The sequence below is a fragment of the Saimiri boliviensis genome, chromosome 16, assembly GCF_048565385.1.
Source record: "Saimiri boliviensis isolate mSaiBol1 chromosome 16, mSaiBol1.pri, whole genome shotgun sequence".
NCBI lineage: Eukaryota > Metazoa > Chordata > Mammalia > Primates > Cebidae > Saimiri > Saimiri boliviensis.
The window spans coordinates 28,536,231-28,556,423 of NC_133464.1; positions in this window are offsets into that span (position 1 = coordinate 28,536,231).

Consider the following 20,193-nt stretch of genomic DNA (forward strand, 5'->3'; position numbering starts at 1 on the left):
TGTAGATTCTAGATATTAGTCCTTTGTCAAATATACAGATTGTGGAACGCTGCACTGGGAGCGCTGGAGGTGCAGTGGGCTGGGAGCAGCGCAAGAATGGTGCCCTGCATGCCTTCCTGGTTGAGTTGAGCCAAGCACCGCGCTGAGAGCCCGTGCCATTCCCAGAACCGGCCAGCTCAGAGCCCAACAAGCACAGCCATGCCAGGGAGCCTGTGCTGCATGTCCGCTTGGAGAACCAGGACATGCTGCTGCTGATGACCTACTTCATGGTGCCGATCTGAGTGATGGTGGACCTGTGCAACAGCACCCAGGGCATCTGCCTCATAGGACCTTCTGGACCACCAGGACCTCTGGGAGCTGGCGGGTTGCCAGGACACAATGGATCAGAGGGACAGCCTGGTCCTCAGGGCCCAAAAGGAGAAAAAGGAGCAAATGGAAAAAGAGGAAACATGGGTATTTTGGGCAACTGTTCTAATTAACTTCCCGGTTGTTTAACTCCATGACTGCATTTCTGGATGACTAAAGCTGTGCGGAGCAGGGGGAAAAATAGACAGATAGACAGACAGATAGATAGATAGATAGATAGATAGATAGATAGATAGATAGTTTGTAAAAATTTTCTCTCACCCTGTCGGTTGTCTGTTTGCTATTTCTTTTGCTGTGCAGAAGCTTTTTGGTTTAATTAAGTCTCATCTACTTATCTTTGTTTTTATTGCATTTGCTTTCTTGGTCAGGAAGTCTGCCTAAGCCAATATCTAGAAGGATTTTTCCAATGTTATATTCTAGAATCTTTATGGTTTCACATCTTAGATTTAAGTTTTTGATCCATCTTGAGTTGAATTTTCTATAAGGTGAAAAAATGACCCAGTTTCATTCCTCCAAATATGGCTTGCCAATTATCCCAGCACTATTTTTTGAATAGGGTGTCCTTTCCCCACCTTATGCTTTTGTTTGTTTTGTCAAAGTTCAGTTGGCTGTAGGTATTTGACTTTATTTCTGAGTCTCGATTTTGTTCCATTAGTCTATGTGTCTATTTTAATACCAAAACCATGCTGTTTTGGTGACTATGGCCTTAAATTATAGTTTGAAGTCAAGTAATGTGATTCCTCCCCATTTATTCTTTTTGCTTATTCTTGTTTTGGATATGCAGGGTTTTTTGTTGTTGTTGTTGTTGTTTTGGTTCTATATGAATTCTCGGATTGTCCTTTCTGGTTCTGTGAAGAATGATAGTGATATTTGTATGGAAATTGCATTTAATTTGTAGATCATTTTTGGCAATATAGTCATTTTCACAATACTGATCTGACCCATCCATGAACATGGGTATGTTTCCATTTGTTTATGTTGGTCTATAATTACTAGCAGCAGTGTTTTGTAGTTTTTCTTGTAGAGGTCTTTCATGTCTTTGGTTAGGTATATTTCTAAGTATTTCATTTTCTTTGCTGCTATTGTGAAAGGGGTTGAGTTCTCAATCTGATTATCACTTTGGTCTCTGTTGGTGTATAGTAGTGCTACTGATTTGTGTACATTAATTTCATATCCTGAAACTTTGCTGAATTTATTTACCAGTTTTAGAAGCTTTTTGGATGAATCATTAGGGTTTCCTAGGTTTACAATTATATCATCAGCAAACAGCAACAATTTTATTTCCTCTTTACTATCTTGGATGCCCTTTATTTCTTTTTCTTGTCTGATTGCTCTGGCCGGGACTTCCAGTACTATGTTGAAAAGAAGTGGTGAAAGTGCGCATCGTTGTCTTGTTCCAGTTCTCACAGGAAATGCTTTGAATTTTTCCTCATTCAGTATAATGTTGACTGTAGGTTTGTCATAAATGGCTTTTATTACCTTAAGATATGTCCCTATACCAATTTTACCAATTTTGCTGAGTTTTAATCACAAATTTTGCTAAATTTTGTCAAATGCTTTTTTCTGCATCATTGATATAATCAGATAATTTTTGTTTATAATTCTGTTTATGTGGTGTATCTCATTTATTGACCTACATGTTAAACAATCCCTGCCTCCCTGGTATGAAACCCACTTGATCATTGTGGATTATCTTTTGATATGCTGTTGGATTCAGACCACTGGTATTTTGTTGAGGATTTTTGCATTTATGTTTATCAGGGGTATTAGGCTATAGTTATCTTTTTTTATTGTTGTTGATATGTCCTTCCCTGATTTTGTTATTAGGGTGATACTGGCTTCACAGAATGATTTAGGAAGGATTCCCTATTTCTCTATCTGTATTTGGAATACTGTCAATAGAATTGGTAACCAATTCTTCTTTGAATGTCTGATAAAATTAAGGTATGAATCCGTCTACTCCTGGACTTTTTTTTGGTTGGAAACTGTTTTATTACTATTTCAATCTCACTGCTTCTTCTTGGTCTGTTCAGAGATTCTATATCTTCCCAGTTTAACGTAGGATGGTTGTATATTTCCAAAAATTTATTTATTTCCTCTAGATTTTGTATTTTATGCACATGCAGGTGTCCATAGTAGCCTTGGATAATCTTTGGTATCACTGTGGTATTGGCTGTAATATCTCCCATTTTATTGCTAATTGGTCTAATTGGATCTCTCTTCTTTTCTTGGTTATTGTTGCTAAGGACCTATCATCAACTTCATGCATCTTTACAAACAACCAGATTTTTGTTTCATTTATTTTTTTATATTTTTTTGTTTAATTTCATTTATTTCTGCTCTGATCTTTGTTATTTCTTTTCTTCTGCTGGGTTTGGATTTAGATTTTTATTTGTCTATTTCTGTAAGGTGTGACCTTAGATTGTCTATTTGTGCTCTTTCAGACTTTTTGATGGAGGTATTTAGTGCTATGAACTTTTCTCTTAGCACTGCTTTTGCTATATCCCAGAGGCTTTGACAGGTTGTGTTGCTATTGTCATTCAGTTCAAAGAATTTTTTCAGTTTCTATCTTGATTGCATTTTGATCCAATGATTATTCGGAAGCAGGTTATTTAATTCCCATGGTTTTAAGGATTAGTTTTGCAGTTGATTTCCAATTTTACTCCACTGTGGTCTGAGAGTACTTGATATAATTTCAATTTTCTTAAATTTATTGATACTTTTTAATGTCCTATCATATGGTCTGTCTTGGAGGATGTTCCATGTTCTGATGGATAGAATTTATATTCTGCAGTTATTGGGTAGAATTTTCTGTAAGTATCTGTTAAGTCCATTTTTTGTGGTATATAGTTTAAGTCCATTATTTCTTTGTTGACTCTTTCTTAATGACCTGTCTAGTGCTATCAGTGGAGTATTGAACTTCCCCACTATTATCATGTTGCCATCTATCTTGGGAGCTCCAAATTTATAAAACAATACTAGGCCTAAGAAATAAGATAGATGCATATATATTTAGAATTTTGATTTTCCTGTTGGACTAGCCCTACTATCATTATATAATGTCTGTTTGTCATTTTTAACTGCTGTTGCTTGGAAGTTTGTTTTGCCTGATGTAAGAACAGTTACTCCTGTTTGCTTTTGGTGTCCATTTGCTTGGAATATCTTTTTTCACTCCTTTATCTTAAGTTTATGTGAGTCCTTATATGTTAGATTAGTCTCCTGAAGACAGCAGAAACTTGGTTGGTGAATTCTTAATCATTCTGCCATTCTGTATCATTAAATGGAGTATTTAGGCCATTTACATTCAATCTTAGTACTGAGATGTGAGGTACTACTCTAGTCATCATGCTATTTGTTGCCTGAACACCTTTTTTTTTCATTGTGTTATTGTTATATAGGTCTTGTGAGATTTATGCTTTAAGGAGATTTTATTTTGGTGTATTTTGAGGATTTGTTTTAAGATTTAGAGCTCCTTTTAGCAATTTTTGTAGTGCTGGCTTAGTAGTCACAAATTCTCTCAGCATTTGTTGGTCTGGAAAAACTATACCTTTTTTCATTACAAAGCTTAGTTTCAATGGATACAAAATTCTTGGCTGGTAATTATCTTGTTATAGGAGGCTAAAAATAGAACCCCAATCCCTTCTGGTCTGTCATCTTCCTGCTGAGAAATCTGCTGTTAATCTGATAGGTTTTCCTTTATATGTCACCTGATACTTTTGCCTCACATCTCTTAAGATTCTTTTCTTTGTCTTGACTTGAGATAACCTGATTACTGTGTGCCTAGATGATGATCTTTTTATGATGAATTTCCTAGGTGTTCACTGAGCTTCTTCAATGTGGATGTCTAGATATCTAGCAAGAGCAGTATATGTGTGTGTGTGTGTGTGTGTGTGTGTGTGTGTGTGTGGAGTACAGAAGGAGTTTCACTATGTTGCTTAGGCTTAAATTCCTGGACTCAAGCAATCCTCCTGCTTTGCCCTCTCAAAGTGTTGGTATTATAGTCATGAGCTACTGCTCCTGGCCTACATTGTGATTTGACCTTAGTGTTTGTTTAGATGGCTAACAACGTAGGTGGCTGTAAATTCAGAGCAGAGTGGCAATTATCCTGCAGAATAGAAGCCTCTTCATTGTCCTTAGGCAGGAAGGGAATGTTAATCTTTAATAGAAAGAAATGAAGCTACTTTGCTGGCCCAGAAGATTTAAGAAATACAAATTTTCAAGTCCTCGAGCATATTTACCCATGTGCCTCCATTCTCAATCTCAGATTCCACTTACTTCTAAACCGGACCTCTAATTTTTACAAAATAAAAACTGAAGAGAATTTAGAATTTGACATTGTAAGAAGCTTAATAAAGTCTAGTTTTTGATTTCCCTGAATTTGAGCAGCAAAGAGGAAAGTCTTTTTAATACATTGATATGGACTCCTTGTGATTTTTACACTTTGCCTTTTTCTTGAGTAAAAGAAAAACACACACCTCAATATCTTTCTCCATTATTGTGATGACACTGAGGAAGAGTCATATGATGGTACAAAAGATAAATTTAAATTTACATGTCCCAAACTATTAAATGCCTGAGATATTGTACCCACCTGCATATTGCCTTCTACCAATACTTTATCCCAGTTCACAGCCTATGAAAGTCTTTCACAAATGCACTGATACGGCACACAGAAGCTGTGCATACCTCACTATCACTAATGATAGAAATCTCATTATCTTCTAACCAAAAGTAATTCAGCTCTAAATTCCTATTTTAGAGGACTTTCAAACCACTTCTCAACTGTCTTAGGTCAGGTGTCCTGGTGGCTGGGCTTGGGAGACTTAACAGTAAGATGTGTGCACAGGATATTATGGAAGAATGCTCTTAGAAATAATGTCTATCAGATATTGAGTGAAGCAAAATTTGTCAGAGGGAGAAGTTGAACCACGATGCAATTCAAGCAGAGGTTGAGATAGCACTTTGGAATTGACCAACATTTAAGCAAAGGTTCTAGGTGTTTATATCCCTGAAAAGGCCAGTCACTGGATGTGTGCTGTCTAGAATGGCACAACACAGTGTATCAATGCAAAAGCCACAGCCCCTTGGATGATGCCATCCCCTTTTTAGAGAGACTCCATAGGAAGAAGAAATCTATCTGATGATAAGCTCACAATAGCAAAATTGTATCACATAATAATGAGAGTAAAGGGGCATTAGAAACACAAATGGTGGTATCCCCAAATATAAATGTAAAACATTCTAAATATATTCTAAAACATTCTAAATATATCTGTAAAAATGTGTAAGCTTAAATGTGTTAGAGAGATAATAGAAGAAAATTATACCACAATGAAAAACAAACCTTTTAAAAAAACAACAAATTTAATTTAATTTAATTTTTTAATTTTTTTTTTTTTTTTTTTTTTTTTTTTTTTGAGACAGAGTCTTGCTCTGTCACCAGGCTGGAGTGCAGTGGTGTGAACTCTGCTCACTGCAATCTCTGCCTCCCAGGTTCAAGTGATTCCCCTGCCTTAGTCTCCCAAGTAGCTGAGACTACAGGTGCAGCTACCATGTCCAGCTAATTTTTTGTATTTTAGTAGAGACAGGGTTTCACAAAGTTGACCAGGATGGTCTCGATCTCCTGACTTTGTGATCTGCCCACCTCACCCTCTCAAAGGGCTGGGATTACAGGCACGAGCCACCAAGCCTGGTAGAATAACCAGATAAGAAAATCTATAGTTATTGGAATTGACGACTCAATTGTTAAATAGTTGAAAAACACACTGGTGGCATGGAAATACAATTGAAGGAATTTTCTTCAGTACAAAGGAAAAAAATTAAAATCCTACAAAGACTTTGTGAAACGTCTTTGCCACACTGCTCAAAAAAAAATACCCAAGACTGAGTAATTTATAAGAAAAAGAGGATTATTTGGCTCATGGTTCCCTAGGCTGTACAGAAAGAATAGTGGCTTCTGGTCAGCTTCAGTGATAGCAGGGTGAGGGGAACACTCAGGGACCCTTCAATTGTGGTAGAAGACAAAGGAGGAGCAAGCACCTCACATGGCCGTAGCAGGAAGAAGAGAAAGAGAGAAGGGAGAGGCCACATACTTTTAAACAACCAGATCTCATGATAACTTACTCAATATGAAGAAAATAGCACCAAAGTGAAGGTGCAGACCCATTCATGAGAACTCTGCCCATGTGATCCAACCACCTCCCAACAGACCCAACCTCCAACACTGGGGATTACAATTCCACATGAGCTTTGGACACAGATCCAAACTATATCAGTCTTTAGGTAAAATAAAGTCACATTCTCTCTTAAATATTGTATGGAACAAGTAGAATACCAGATGCAAAATGAAAATAATAAAAGATATGAGACAAAGATTGCTGATGATAATTACAATTAGACTGATAACTAACCTCATAATCAACAATAGAGCTTGTAGAAAGTAAATTTTAGTCACAAAATGGCCGACGTGATATTTTAAACTGAAAATTATACACTCAGCTGAATTATTATGCTAGCAGGATAGAAAAATTAAAGAAACTTTCAGAAAGAGAAATAATTTATTATGGACATAGTATTGCACAGAGACTTAGTTAACATGAACCTCAGAAAATGAAAATTAAAGGCAGAAATTCCAGTATGTATGTTATTAGCAATGTTGAATCCAAATATTGGTAATCATGTGGTTGCATATCTATAAATATTGACTAAATATATAACAGTGATAATTTTGAGATCATCTTTAAAAGGTAAGCAAACAAAGGATAACAATATCAGATTAAAAATTTTCAGGTGTTTGTTAGAAAGAGGGTAACACATTAATTCTGTATATTTTTGTTCAATTAATTACGCCTGTTTAAAAATAAAACAAAACCACTTCAACAAAAAAAATAATGTAAATATCTAAAGCAGTAGAGAAACCCAAAAGATGTACACACAGACAAACACACATTAATACTATGGAAGAAGGAAAACCAAAACTAAAGCAAGTAAAAAGCATGACAAAAGGAAAATTCATTTAAATTGATACAGTTTAGTTCAAACAGATCAGAAAGATAGCAGTATGTTACTAGAAAATAACAAAAATTAAATACGCTAATAGAAACTCAGAAATTTCAGGTTAGACATTTTTTAATCATTAAAACAAGACAATTCAGAAAGATTAAGGGTTAAGGTACCAAAAAGGGATTTTAGGGTAACTGACAAAAGAAAGTTGTTGCAGGGATATTACTTAGCTACTGGTTAAAACATTATTATGTAAAAAAGAATGTCATTACTTAATGTTAAAGGAAAGAACTGATTAGATTTATTTGACACTGAACTTTATCTTCATATACCTATTGTATGTGTAATTGTGTATACAACATGTGATGGAGTTGCATTGAATATGTGTATCTTACTATGAACACTGTGTATAGAAGGATAAGAAAATACCAAAAGCCATTAGGTCAAGCCTATACTAAAATGCTGCAATGTGAAATCAGCAAAGGAGTGTGCTGTGAGAGGAGAAAACAGAATAGAATGGGGAACATCAGTCAAAGCTTAGTTTGTTCTTAAGATTATTCACAGGACACATCCTCAGAAGATGTGGGGAAATAAAGATTTCATTAACCCCAAACCGGAGTATAGGAGAAGCAGCAAAACCGGAATTGCTAACAACTATTAGATAACATGTGTTTAACAAAAGGGATGAGAATGAAACAGTTGGAGACTAAGATCCCGCAGAGAACAGTGGAAAATCTTTACTATTTCAGCATCTTTCTCATTAATAAGATTTTAATTTTTTGTTTGGAATTTTAATAAGGATAAGAATAACAAATGTTAAAATATTTATCCAATTTATAACTTCTTATTGGGTTCTTTAAAACCAAAGTGCTTTTCTAAAATGTCTTGATAAGAGGCAAATATTCTGCAAAATTTGATGGTTTGTATTTTCTTCTAGCATTTTGCAATTTCTCCTCTTTATCATTAGAATTAAATAGCAAAATGCTGTCATTTTATTGCGTCATCTTTGGCATTCTCCAAACAACTCTGTGGGGTGTGTGTGTGTGTGTGTGTGTGTGTGTGTGTGTGTGTAATCTCACTGCACCTTTCTATTTTGCAACAAGTATTTTAAATGCTAGAATTTATAGTTATCTAAAATTTGTAATTTACTTGTTTTTTGTTGTTGTTCTTTGAGATAGTGTCTTGCTCTATTACCCAGGCTGGACTACACTGGCACGATCATAGTTCACCTCCAGCCTCAGCTTCCCGAGTAGCTAACTGTGATTACATGTGTGTGCCACCACACATGGCTAATATATATATATATATATATACACACACACACACATATATACACATATACATATATATACACACACACATATATACACATATACATATATATACATACACACACACACATATATATTAGCCATACATATATATTAGCCATACATACACACACATATATATGTATGTGTGTATGTATATGTGTGTGTGTGTGTGTGTGTGTGTGTCTGTGTGTGTGTGTATATATATGAATTTTTGTAATGATAGGATTTTGCTTATGTTGCCCAGGCTGATCTTGAACCCATGGCTAAAACAATCTTCCCACTTCAGCTTCTCCAAGTACTGGCATTTCAGGAACCACTGTATTTGGCCTATAATTTGCTCTTGACAGATATAATTTGAGTCATCTAGATTCCATGTTTGGGATCTAAACTTCATATAAGTATATTTAAATGATTTACAAGTAAACAATTGGATTAAAAACATTTAAAATTATTGATTACTATTTATACTCAATAATATTTTAAAATTTATGCATGGTAAATAAATGTACTCATGACATCTAAATACATTTAACCTTAAAAGTGGTTCTAGGTCAATTTATACTATTTATTTACTTATGAATACACAAAGATTAATTTTGCCTTTTTCATAAGTACAAATTCTCTAAATTCAAAGTTAACAGAACTAGTCTGTTTGCATATCTGATTGTGAAAGTCTTTCTTCAAGACGGTCCCTTCCTGGTATGCATAGGTTTGCACAGTGTCCTCCCACACTGCACTGAAATTGATCTGTGTGGTTAAAGGCATATGAGCAAAGTCACAGGGTATTACTTCTAAGTTTGTGTTACAAAAGACTGTGGTCTCCATTTTGGAATCTCTCTGTCTGTCCTTCTCTATCAGAAGCAAGCTGCTTTGTTGTAAGCAGCCCTGTAAGGAGACTCACATGAGAAGGAACTGAACCCTTAATAATCATGTAGAAACTGATGCATGCCGAAAGCTATGTAAGTGAACTTGCAGATTCTCACATCCTAGATTAGCCTTGGGATGACTGTGGCACCAATGCACAGTTTGGCAGACATCTCATGAGAGACTTGAGCCAGATTTCAGCTCAGCCCCTCCCATATTCCTGACGCTGCGTGACTTTATGAGAGATAATACAGATTGTTGTAAGCTGCAAAGTCATATAATAATTTGTTATGCAGCAATAGATAACAAATATATCCATAAAATGGTTAAGTTAATGGAGATTTACACAAATTGGTATGTTTTAAAGTTAAACTACTCCATCATTCAGACATTCAAACAACAGAAGATAATAATTTTAATGTGTACAACTGAATGTGTTCCATAAATGCTACCTAGTGCCTGCTAAATAGACATGTCAAGAGTTGGTTTCTACCTCTAAACTACTTGATTTTTCACAAGCTAGAATCCAATCATCAGTAAGGTATACAGAATTATTTATAAATAAGAGCATATAAATTTTGAAATTATATATGGCCTCAATTTTTTTTTTTTAATATTAGCTAGTTAACTTAGTTGTACAGAACCGAGGCCATATTCCATCCCAAACACAGTCCACATGTTAAGAACACCAAATATATACAGCTTCTCGGCCTTTTGGCTAACATCAAGCTAAGAACATCACGTATAACTCCATCCTCTCCAGCAGGTAAAACTATTATTCTCTGCCTCACCTATTCCAAATAAATTTGTAAATAAAAGAGGGTAAAATTGAAATGCTACTGATATATTGTGTAGAAAAAAAACGAAAAGAGAAGAAAGATCTGGCTCTTGTTTTGGTGAGTCTCAGCCAAAGTCAAATTTAGGATAGAGAATGAATGACTTCTCTACTCTTCATCAAGCCAATGGGATGCAGCAGAAGTACATAACCAGAGAGATGATCCTCTCTTCCCACAGAAGCTTGTAGGGTTTACTACCAATAATCTGTGATCCCAAAGTGATATTTTTATCAACTCATATCTTGAGAGTTAACTCTTTAGTTATCTTTCTAACTGTATGAAGGAATAACTTCTGATTTATAAATAGCTATAGTTAAACAGACAACATTTTAAAAATAAGAATTTATCTCTTTCTTTTTTGCACTATTCGTGGAGGGTGGGTAAAATAAGTCAAAACATTTGGAAGAGGGTCGCTTTTTAACCCACACACAGGAAAAGAAATATATGTGTGTATTGCATGGAAATACATGTGTGCTTGGTAATATCTAATTTTATTAACTTTAACTCTTTTATAAAAAATACAGTTGATTCTTCTCTAATAAAGCCAAGAAGTCAGAAAGAGAATATTTAGCCTCTAGTTTTAACATGTCATTCAAATGTTAGGTATAGTACTGGGAGAATAACTGAGCAAAGAAAACAATCATTGCATCATGAGACTTATTCTCTTGAACACATGGAAATAAAGTTTGTATCATACTTTTAGGTAATTTTTTCAGGAAAGGAGAACAATTAAATCAGATAATATAAAAGAAGCCATAGTGTTATTGTCAGAAGGAAGTTTCTCTAAGGGCATAGATTAAGAGGCTAAGATTTTGGCTGACGAATAAAACTAGAGAAAGGCATATAAACTGCTCTGGTGCAAGCAAATGGTACAAAACCAAAGCATGGGAAAATACTTGGGGGGAAAGTCATAAAGGGAGTCCTGTTATATTTAAAACAGCTTAAGACATAATTTATATATTATAAAATTCACCCTTTCAAAGTGTACACAGAAAGACAAATACCAAAAGTCCTATTATTTTATAGGTAGACAAATAAATATAGAACCACAGCTGAAACTATGCAAAATTAAGAAATGAGAGAGAATATTTTAAAATATATTTTATTGATTTGAACTATGAAATTTATTATGAATTACACTTAAGGATTTGCTATGTATTTTAGAACGCAAAATGATCAAGCCAGGTAATTGGGGAAGTTGCTGGGAATAGAAATTGCCCACATATATTAAACATCACATCTATATTTGTATGACAGTCTCCAAAAAATGCTCCTCAATCTTACAGTACATGGAATACTGAGCCATGAAAATATTAGACTGCCTTGCATATAGTTCTTGGCAGAAAATATCTATGGGTTATTGGGAAGCTTGTCAACCACATATCTTTTTTGTTTTGCTTCTGGAAAGGAAAACTTATTTCCCAATAAAGAAGTGATATCTGCAGCAGGGCCTCATTTTTGGAATGAAATAGAACACTGTGGAACAAGATACGAGTCTCTTATTTGCTCTCGGAGGTGTCGGTCTCTTTTAATAGATTGGCTAAGGTTTTCTCTCTTTTTTTTAAATTGTATGGTGCTTCTTATTCTAATTTTATATATTCTAAATTAAACTGGAAAATTTACTTTCTTCGGGTAGAGTGAGATTGAGTTACTGTGAACTGCAACAAAGGAGTAGGTGGCTGGAAATATGCCAGGATTCAAGAAAAAGGAGTGTGAATGTGAACTCTGTGTGTTTTCTATTTTAGCCTTGCTCTCTTGCTGACAGCATCAGAGAGGTGAGGCAAGCAAAAAGCAGCTGTGGAAGGAAGAAACCAAACACCTGAGAACTGAAATAAATAAGCAGCATCCGTTTTTAACTAAACAGGTTACAAAAGCAGAGTCATTCATAGCAAGCTATTAAATGACGCGGAAACTATTTGAAGTATAAAAAGGCTGATGGCTCAGGAAAGCACAGTTGAAAATAATCTTAGAGATGCTTCAAGAAATGTAGCAGGGGTGCAGTTACATATTTTTAAAAATCAGGTAAGCCTCTATGCATGAAGTTTCTATTGATATTTTCTTTTTTAATTCTGCATTTCTATAGGAACGTAAGGAATATATCTTGCTCTTCAGCAAACTCAGTAATTAAAAATGCAATTATTACATTCATAGTAGGTGTTTCTTATTTTGTTTTTTGGATCACTCTCATACATTTCTTTCTAAAATGTTTAGTGATTTTAATATATCAAGATGACTCTTCCAGAATTCTAGTTTATTAAACTCTCTTCCATCATTGCCTTTACCCCACCTCTGCCTCTCATAGCCAGTGTCATATCCTTGTCACTCTAAAAAATTCAGAGCTTCAGTATCTTTATTCTATCCGTTTTCTCTCTAATCACTGCCTTCTTGGGTTCCAGTAAACTTCCTCTCCCTGGGTGACACTTACATGCTTCTGTTGGCTTTTTGCTGTCACTCAACCCACTAAGGTTCTTTCTTCTGTCCTTAGCAAGCGTTAATTCCATAATCAATCATTATAATAACTGTCTTACTTACACCTCAACTTCTCTGCCTCTCTCATTCTTCATGACACTCACCTAAAAAAACCATAACCCTATTTACACCTAGCTCTCTGCCTCCCTTATTCCTGCAGCCAGGCAGCTTAATGAAGCTGTGGGAAAACTAGCAACAACAACTTCTTCCACTTGAAATTCCTGATCATAACCAAGCACTTAGTATTGAGGTTTAAAATCATTCCCTGCTGTTCTGCAATGATACAAAAGCTCCCTGTTGCACTTATTGACTCACACTCAGATATGACTCTTTCCACCCCCCACTCCTCTCATCAATACCTCCCACCACATCTCACTCCTATTGTGATTACTACTTTACAAAATTCAATAAACAAAAGAGAACATTCACAGGCTCCTACAAGATCATCTAACTACAACTGTATTGCCATGCTCTGCCTCTCTGCCTCTTGCTATAGGTTAGCATTTCACATTCCTGCTTAAAATGAATACTTGGAAACTTGATTGCAACCCTCAGCATTTCAAGGACACTGCTGCAGTAATTGCTCCCTGCCTTTCTTATATCATTATTTTTTCCTTCTCAATTGAATCCTTTCCTTAATTACAAAAATGATATATTTCTAACATTATAAATAAGCAAATCAGTTTATTTTGATGCACTTCCAGATAACAACTACTATCTATTTCTTTGGGTCTCATGACAATAAAATAGTTTGAAAGATGCATTTATATTTTCATATTTCATTCTTCTTCCTCCATTTCTCTCCTGATTCCCTGCCATTCAGTCTTCCACTCTCATCCTTGACTGAAATGGCTTTTTCACTGTCACCAATAAACTCTATGTCACTAAATCAACGAGTGTTCAATAACCATCTTTGATGTTGTTGATAATTCTTCTCCCTGGCAAATGATCTTCCTTAGCCCTCCGAGGCAATTGTTGTTGTATTGCTGTTGTTTGCTTTTTCATTTTATGTACATGTTGCTACTGCTCAGTCTTTATGTTGGTTCCTCTTTTCTCCCAATTGCATAATGGGACTTGATGTCTCATTTCAGAAACTCCACGTTTAATCTGTCTGTGTTCCCTCCTTTGGTAATCTTATTTAATGGTATGGATTTAAATCCTCTCTATTATAAATAATGTAAAGAAATCCATTTGGTGATTTCCAAAACTTCATCTCAGACCTCTCTTTCCAAGATCATGCATATAGTGGCAAACATATTTCTACTTCAAAATCTTAAATTTATTCCTGATCATTATTCCTCCTGCAAAAGAAAGGAAGGAAGGAAGGAAGGAGAGAGAGAGAGAGAGAGAGAGAGAGAGAGAGAGAGAGAGAGAGAAAGGAAGGAAGGAAGGAAGGAGAGAAAAAGAAAGAAAGAAAGCAATAGAGAGAGAAGGAGGGAAGAAAAAGGAAGAAAAGAGAAAAAAAGAGAGAAAGGAAGGAAGGAAAGGGAAGGAAGGAAGGAAAGAAAAAGCAAGAAAGCAATAGAGAGAGAAGGAAGGAAGGAAGAAAGGAAGGAAGGAAGGAAAGAAGGAAAGAGAGGTGGGAGGAGAGAAAGAAGGAGAATGTCAGAGAAAGAAAAGGATAAAAAAGAAAGCTGGACCAACTATGCATATTCCCATCTCAGTTGATGCTAACTCAATCCATCTATTGCTGGGGATGAAAATTTGGAATTAGCCTTTATTTCTCATCTTCTCAAAACTAATCTGTCAAATTTTCCTGTTGACAGCATGAATGTCTTCTTTTGAGAAGTGTCTCTTCATGTCCTTTGCCCAATTTTTGATGGCAGCAGTCAGAATGGCAATGATTAAAGACAAGAAACAATAGAGGCTGGTAAAGCTGTGGAGAAATAGAAATGCTTTTACAGTGTTGGTGGGAATGGAAATTAGTTCAACCATTGCAGAATATACTGTGGCAATTACTCATGGATCTAGAAACAAATACCGTTTGTCCCAGTAATCTCATTACTTGGTATATATCCACAGGAATATAAATCATTCTACTATAAAGACACATGCACACATATGTTTATTGCAACATTCTTTACAGTAGCAAAGACATGGAACCAACCCAAATGCCCATCAATGATACAGGATAAAGAAAATGTGGTATATGTACACCATGGAATACTATGCAGACATAAAAAGGAATTAGATCATGTTTTTTGCAGGGACATGGATGCACCTGGAAACCATCATTCTCAGCAAAGTAACACAAGAACAGAAAACCAAATACCACATGTTCTTACTCATAAGTAGGAACTGAACAATGAGAACACATGGACATAGACAGGGGAACAACACACATGGGGCCAGTTTGGGGATGGGGGCCAAGGGTAGGAGGAGCATTAGGACAAACAGCTAGTGGACATGGGGCTTAAAATCTCTGTTGGCTTCACTTCCAAGTAAGTACTGACTCTGACAACTTCACCTATCCTGACCCACTGCAGCCTTTTGCCTGCATTCTGGAATATCCTCCTAATGTGTCTGTGATTCCAGACCAGTGATACACTCTTTTACAGCTTTTTCTCAGCTGTAGTCAGATCAATCAGACAAATTATGTCATTATTCTAAAAATACTTCAAAGACTCCATGTTGCTCTTTAAATAACATATTGAGACAATACTATGGCCCATAAGTTCCTACATTATTCATCTTTTTTTAATTGTCTCTCTTGCTGCTTCTTCTACTATTTCCTTCTTTCACATCACTGGTCCACATTAAATTTTGCAATTGTTCAAATATTCCAAACAAATGTCCTACTTGAAGCCTTTGTGGTGACTGTTCTTTTCCCTAGACATTTTGCCTCTAGGTATCTATATGACTTTATTAGTCCCATCCTTCAAGTCTTTGCTTATAGGTTCTCCTTTCAATCAAGTCTAATAATAACTATTCAATTTAAAATAACATGCTGTTTTCATTGTACTTTTTATTATATAACATATTATATCATTCATGTATTTATTTCTGTTTTTGTTCTTGTTTAATATCATAACCCCACAGAAGGTAAGCTCCAAGGAGGCAGAATTTTCATCTGTTTATATTCATAGATGTACCTCAAGTTCCTTGAACTGTGTCTGCATATAGTAGACATTTAATACATACTTTTTGGGAAAAGTTGTTTCAGTCAATATCAACAGAACTGGAGTCAGATAACATGGGTTTAAAGTCAGACCTTCACTTCTCTTATCTTCTGCCAGCTATATGACCAGAAGAAAGTTAATGTCTTTAAATTTATAAAACAGAATAATATTAGTATGTATTATGTAAGATAGTTGCAAAGATTAAGCAATGATAACATGTTAGTTCATTAACATTTTTGTTATTATCATCATTCAATTAAAAATCAAACCACTTAAAATACATTAAACAATGTGTCTGTTAATTTCCCCAAATTTGTATGAATATATTTTATTTTCCAAGTTAAATACAGTGAATTTCTCTTCAAAAATTCAGCCTGTTACACTTCCTTATTCTTGGTTCTTTATTTTTCAAAGCCTAACTTCCTTGTTCTTTGTACCTTCCTGCTATTACAAACTGTCCCTTCCCATCTGTGCCACTCCTTGACATGCCTAGACATGTCTCATACTGTAATGGACAGCCTCTCCCTTCTTGCTGAAACTGCTTTTCCCACCACTGTAGATCCAACCCCGCTCCAATTAAAGTAGCCAATCAGAATCAGCTTAGATTGTGCAGTCCAATTCCAGCCAACAGGGATGAACACAGTAGCAGGGACTGATTGCATTAGGGATAAAAACCCCTTCCCTCCTTTGTTCAGTGTGCTCTCACGGTGGCCACACTTATGAGTAGCACCCTACTGCAGAAGTAAATTTGCCTTGCTAAGAAACTTTTTTTCCACGACTCTGAGCTCTTATTTCTAACATCAATAACGTGAACACTATATTATATCCAGAAACTAAAGTAAAACTTTTAAAGTCTAAGATTGCATTTTATTTATTTTCATGCTTCGGGATTTAAACAGTGAGCACATAGTAGATGTTCAAATTGTCCATAAGAATTATTTGAATAAAATTGGCTACAATATAGGCTCAATATATAAGTCACTTTCTCATTTTAATAGTCTTATATAAAAATGAAATTCTTTTTTGGTGCTGACTTGCCTCTGATATAAGCAAGGAAAGCAAATCTCTCTCCCCTCTGCATCCACTGGGTACCTAGGAGACATAAATTATTTAATCAACTCTGTCTAATTTCTAGTCTTGACTCAACAGAGTAAGCACTAAATATAGCCATTCCTAGATTTTTGCTGAAATTCTTGTTGGATGCAAATACAGAAGTAGTTGAGGTAAAATGAATGGAAATCTGCATATAAAAAAGCAGTTATTTATCCAGTAAAGACAGATCAAAAGATTAAAGATACTCCATGGTAGAATCAATAGAGAAGGAAACAGCATTTGCATGTTGCTGTTAATTCTATTTTTCTACCTCTTAGAAGCCATTTCAAGAAACTTTAAGATCTGAGAGCGAAAACATTGTGCTGACGGTAATCAGGGCAAATACAGTTGAAAATCTACCTGCTTGTCTGTATTTGGACGATATTTCATGCATGGAGGTCCTTGCTTTCCTGGTGTCTCTACACAGTCTACAAGTTTGATATGCTTCTAAGCACTCAGTCATTGTTACTGTGTCTGAGGTTGATGTGGGCATTCTCTGGCTTGACTTTTCTATATTTACATGATTCTTCTTCCACTTTGACCATGCTTGTTTGTGTAAACTGAATGTATTTGTTCCCTGTCTGAGACTATGATTTTAAATTAAGGTTTAGATACATATCTAGACAAGACAGCTAACTCACCATTCCTCTGCTTGGGACCTCTGATAAATCTAGCTTTTTATATTTTTCTTTTTACCCATCCCAGCACCCCAGTCTCACTCTTTGTTTGTTTGTTTGTTTGTTTTAAGATAGTGTTTCTCTACTGTTGCCTAGGCTAGAGTGCAGCAGTATACTCTCTCACTACAACCTCTGCCTCCTGGACTCAAGTGATTTTTTGCCTCAGCCTCCTCAGTAGCTGGGACTACAGGTGTGCACCATAGCACCCCACTAATTTTTGTATTTTTAATAGAGATGAGGTTTTATCTTGTTGCCCAGGCTGGTCTCAAACTCCTGGCCTTAAGTGATCCACCCACCTAGGCCTCTCAAAGTGCTTAGATTACAGGCATGAGCCACTCAGCCCAGCTACCCACTCCATTATTTACCTAGCAAAATGAGTGATACTTTGAAGGTATTTTAGAGACAATTATTATCTGACTGACTTTTTGTCTTCCTCATATAGCTGTATTATTGCCATACAGCATTCAAGAATAGGCCTTCTGGAAAATCTACTGGAAAGATTTCAAATGTTTAAATAGTTATGGACAATGTGCTTCTAGCTATATAATCCCAAATTAACCTTTAATGTAGAAAAGACTTAATATAGAATAATAAACAACTGGTTTTTTTTCTCCATTGTTTTGCTGCAGAGGAGGGTTACTTCACAGAAAAGATAATATGCTAATTAAATGTTATGAAATCTATAAATTAATTTAAAACAAATCAGCCAGCACAGCACAATGTATAAAACCTGGGCTGGTTTAAGCTATGCTCTAACGTCAGTCATTTATCCCACTTCAGAAATGGTAAGCTGGTAAAATTAATATGTCTTCAATGAGCCAAGTAAACATTAGAAATTGGATCTCTGTCTGATTGCATTATTGGTAATTGATATGGTAAAATGGTTAAAATACTTTATTTTAGCCATTTTACTATATCACAATCTTGTATGAATAACCATAAGAGTAAAGAGAAAACTAAAGTTTGATCCCTAAAAGGTCCTACACTTAGCCACTGAATTAGGAGATTTTGGCTTACTCATTGCCAATAATCAAGGTCACAGAATCGAGCTTCTGGAGTATCAGGCATTTCTCTATAAATAATACATGAAAGTTGTGTTCAGATACACAAAACACAAAAGATATGGCAGTTCTTCTATTTAGAGCATACATTTTATAAAATATTCTGTGCCTTTAATTACATATTTACTTAATAAACATCTGCATATATAATGAAATCTGATATAGGAACTACTTTGTATAATCTAATAGCAATGTTCTAGAGACACATTAAACTTTGTCCATTTCAAACAATTGATTATCTACCAATAAAATGTAGATTCAGAGTGGTTCTAACAAAATTTGATTAGAATATTACACAAGTGCTTAATCAAAGAAGATGAAGCTGAGTAAAAATAATTTTTAAAAAGAGGTAAGTATCCCAGGCCAGAGGAAAAGCATGCACATAAAGGGAACTTATGATAAGAAAAATAATCAGAGTTCACATGAAAAAAATTGTCTCATCCAGTATTAGACTGAATGAATGAGATCTTTCATTTAGCACAATTCAATGAGTTTTCAATTAATCTAATTTAAAATTAGACTAAGAAAATTTATTTTTTGTCACTAAGATTGGGAAAGCTAGATTCTTTCAGTAAAGGACAAGTCTTGAACAAAAGTTACAGATGTATATAATTAGAAATGTTAAGCCTAGAACACCATAATGACAGGAAAATGAAGTATTTGAAAGCATGGTGTATAATGCTCATTTATTTTCCCTAATCATAGGAGTCATTTGAAGAAAAAGTCATTTGTGCTTTAGGCAAGAAGAACAGAAAGTTACCTTCCTTATTATTATTTTTTAGGGGACTATACTCTCAGAAACAGAACAATCTAGAAATCTATCCTTTAACAGGAAAAACATTCATAAGAAAAAAGCAGTGAAAAATTATTTGCAAGGGTGTTTAAAATGATTTAAAGAAGGATTCCTCAAAAAAGTATCAATTGTGATGGAATAATTTCCTTTGTGTTTCTTTGAATGAGCTGCACATTGTCACAACCACAGACAGTTTTCATGTTTTTACTCTAAGCTTCTTGAAAGCACAGGACAAAATTCAAGGAGTTCATTATTTTCTATCAGAGTAGTAACTATTTTTTCATCTGATGAGTCAATCTTAATCTTTTATTGAAAAGAAAAAAGTTAGCTTAGCTGAAATAATACAAATACAATCAAAGAATAAATAAAATGAGGAGAAATTATTAAACAAATAGTATTGCCCTCATGCCTTCTATGAGACATATCTGACTTACATTTTAAAAAGTCATTAAAATGTATTAGGAAGGAAAAATAATGCAATGACAAGTATATGCCTCTTATTATTTTACATTCTACAGATTTAGTCATAATGTACTATATATAGTCATTATTATATCCCCCCTCCACGAGTCTTGCAATAATAGTTTATGTCAAAATTCTT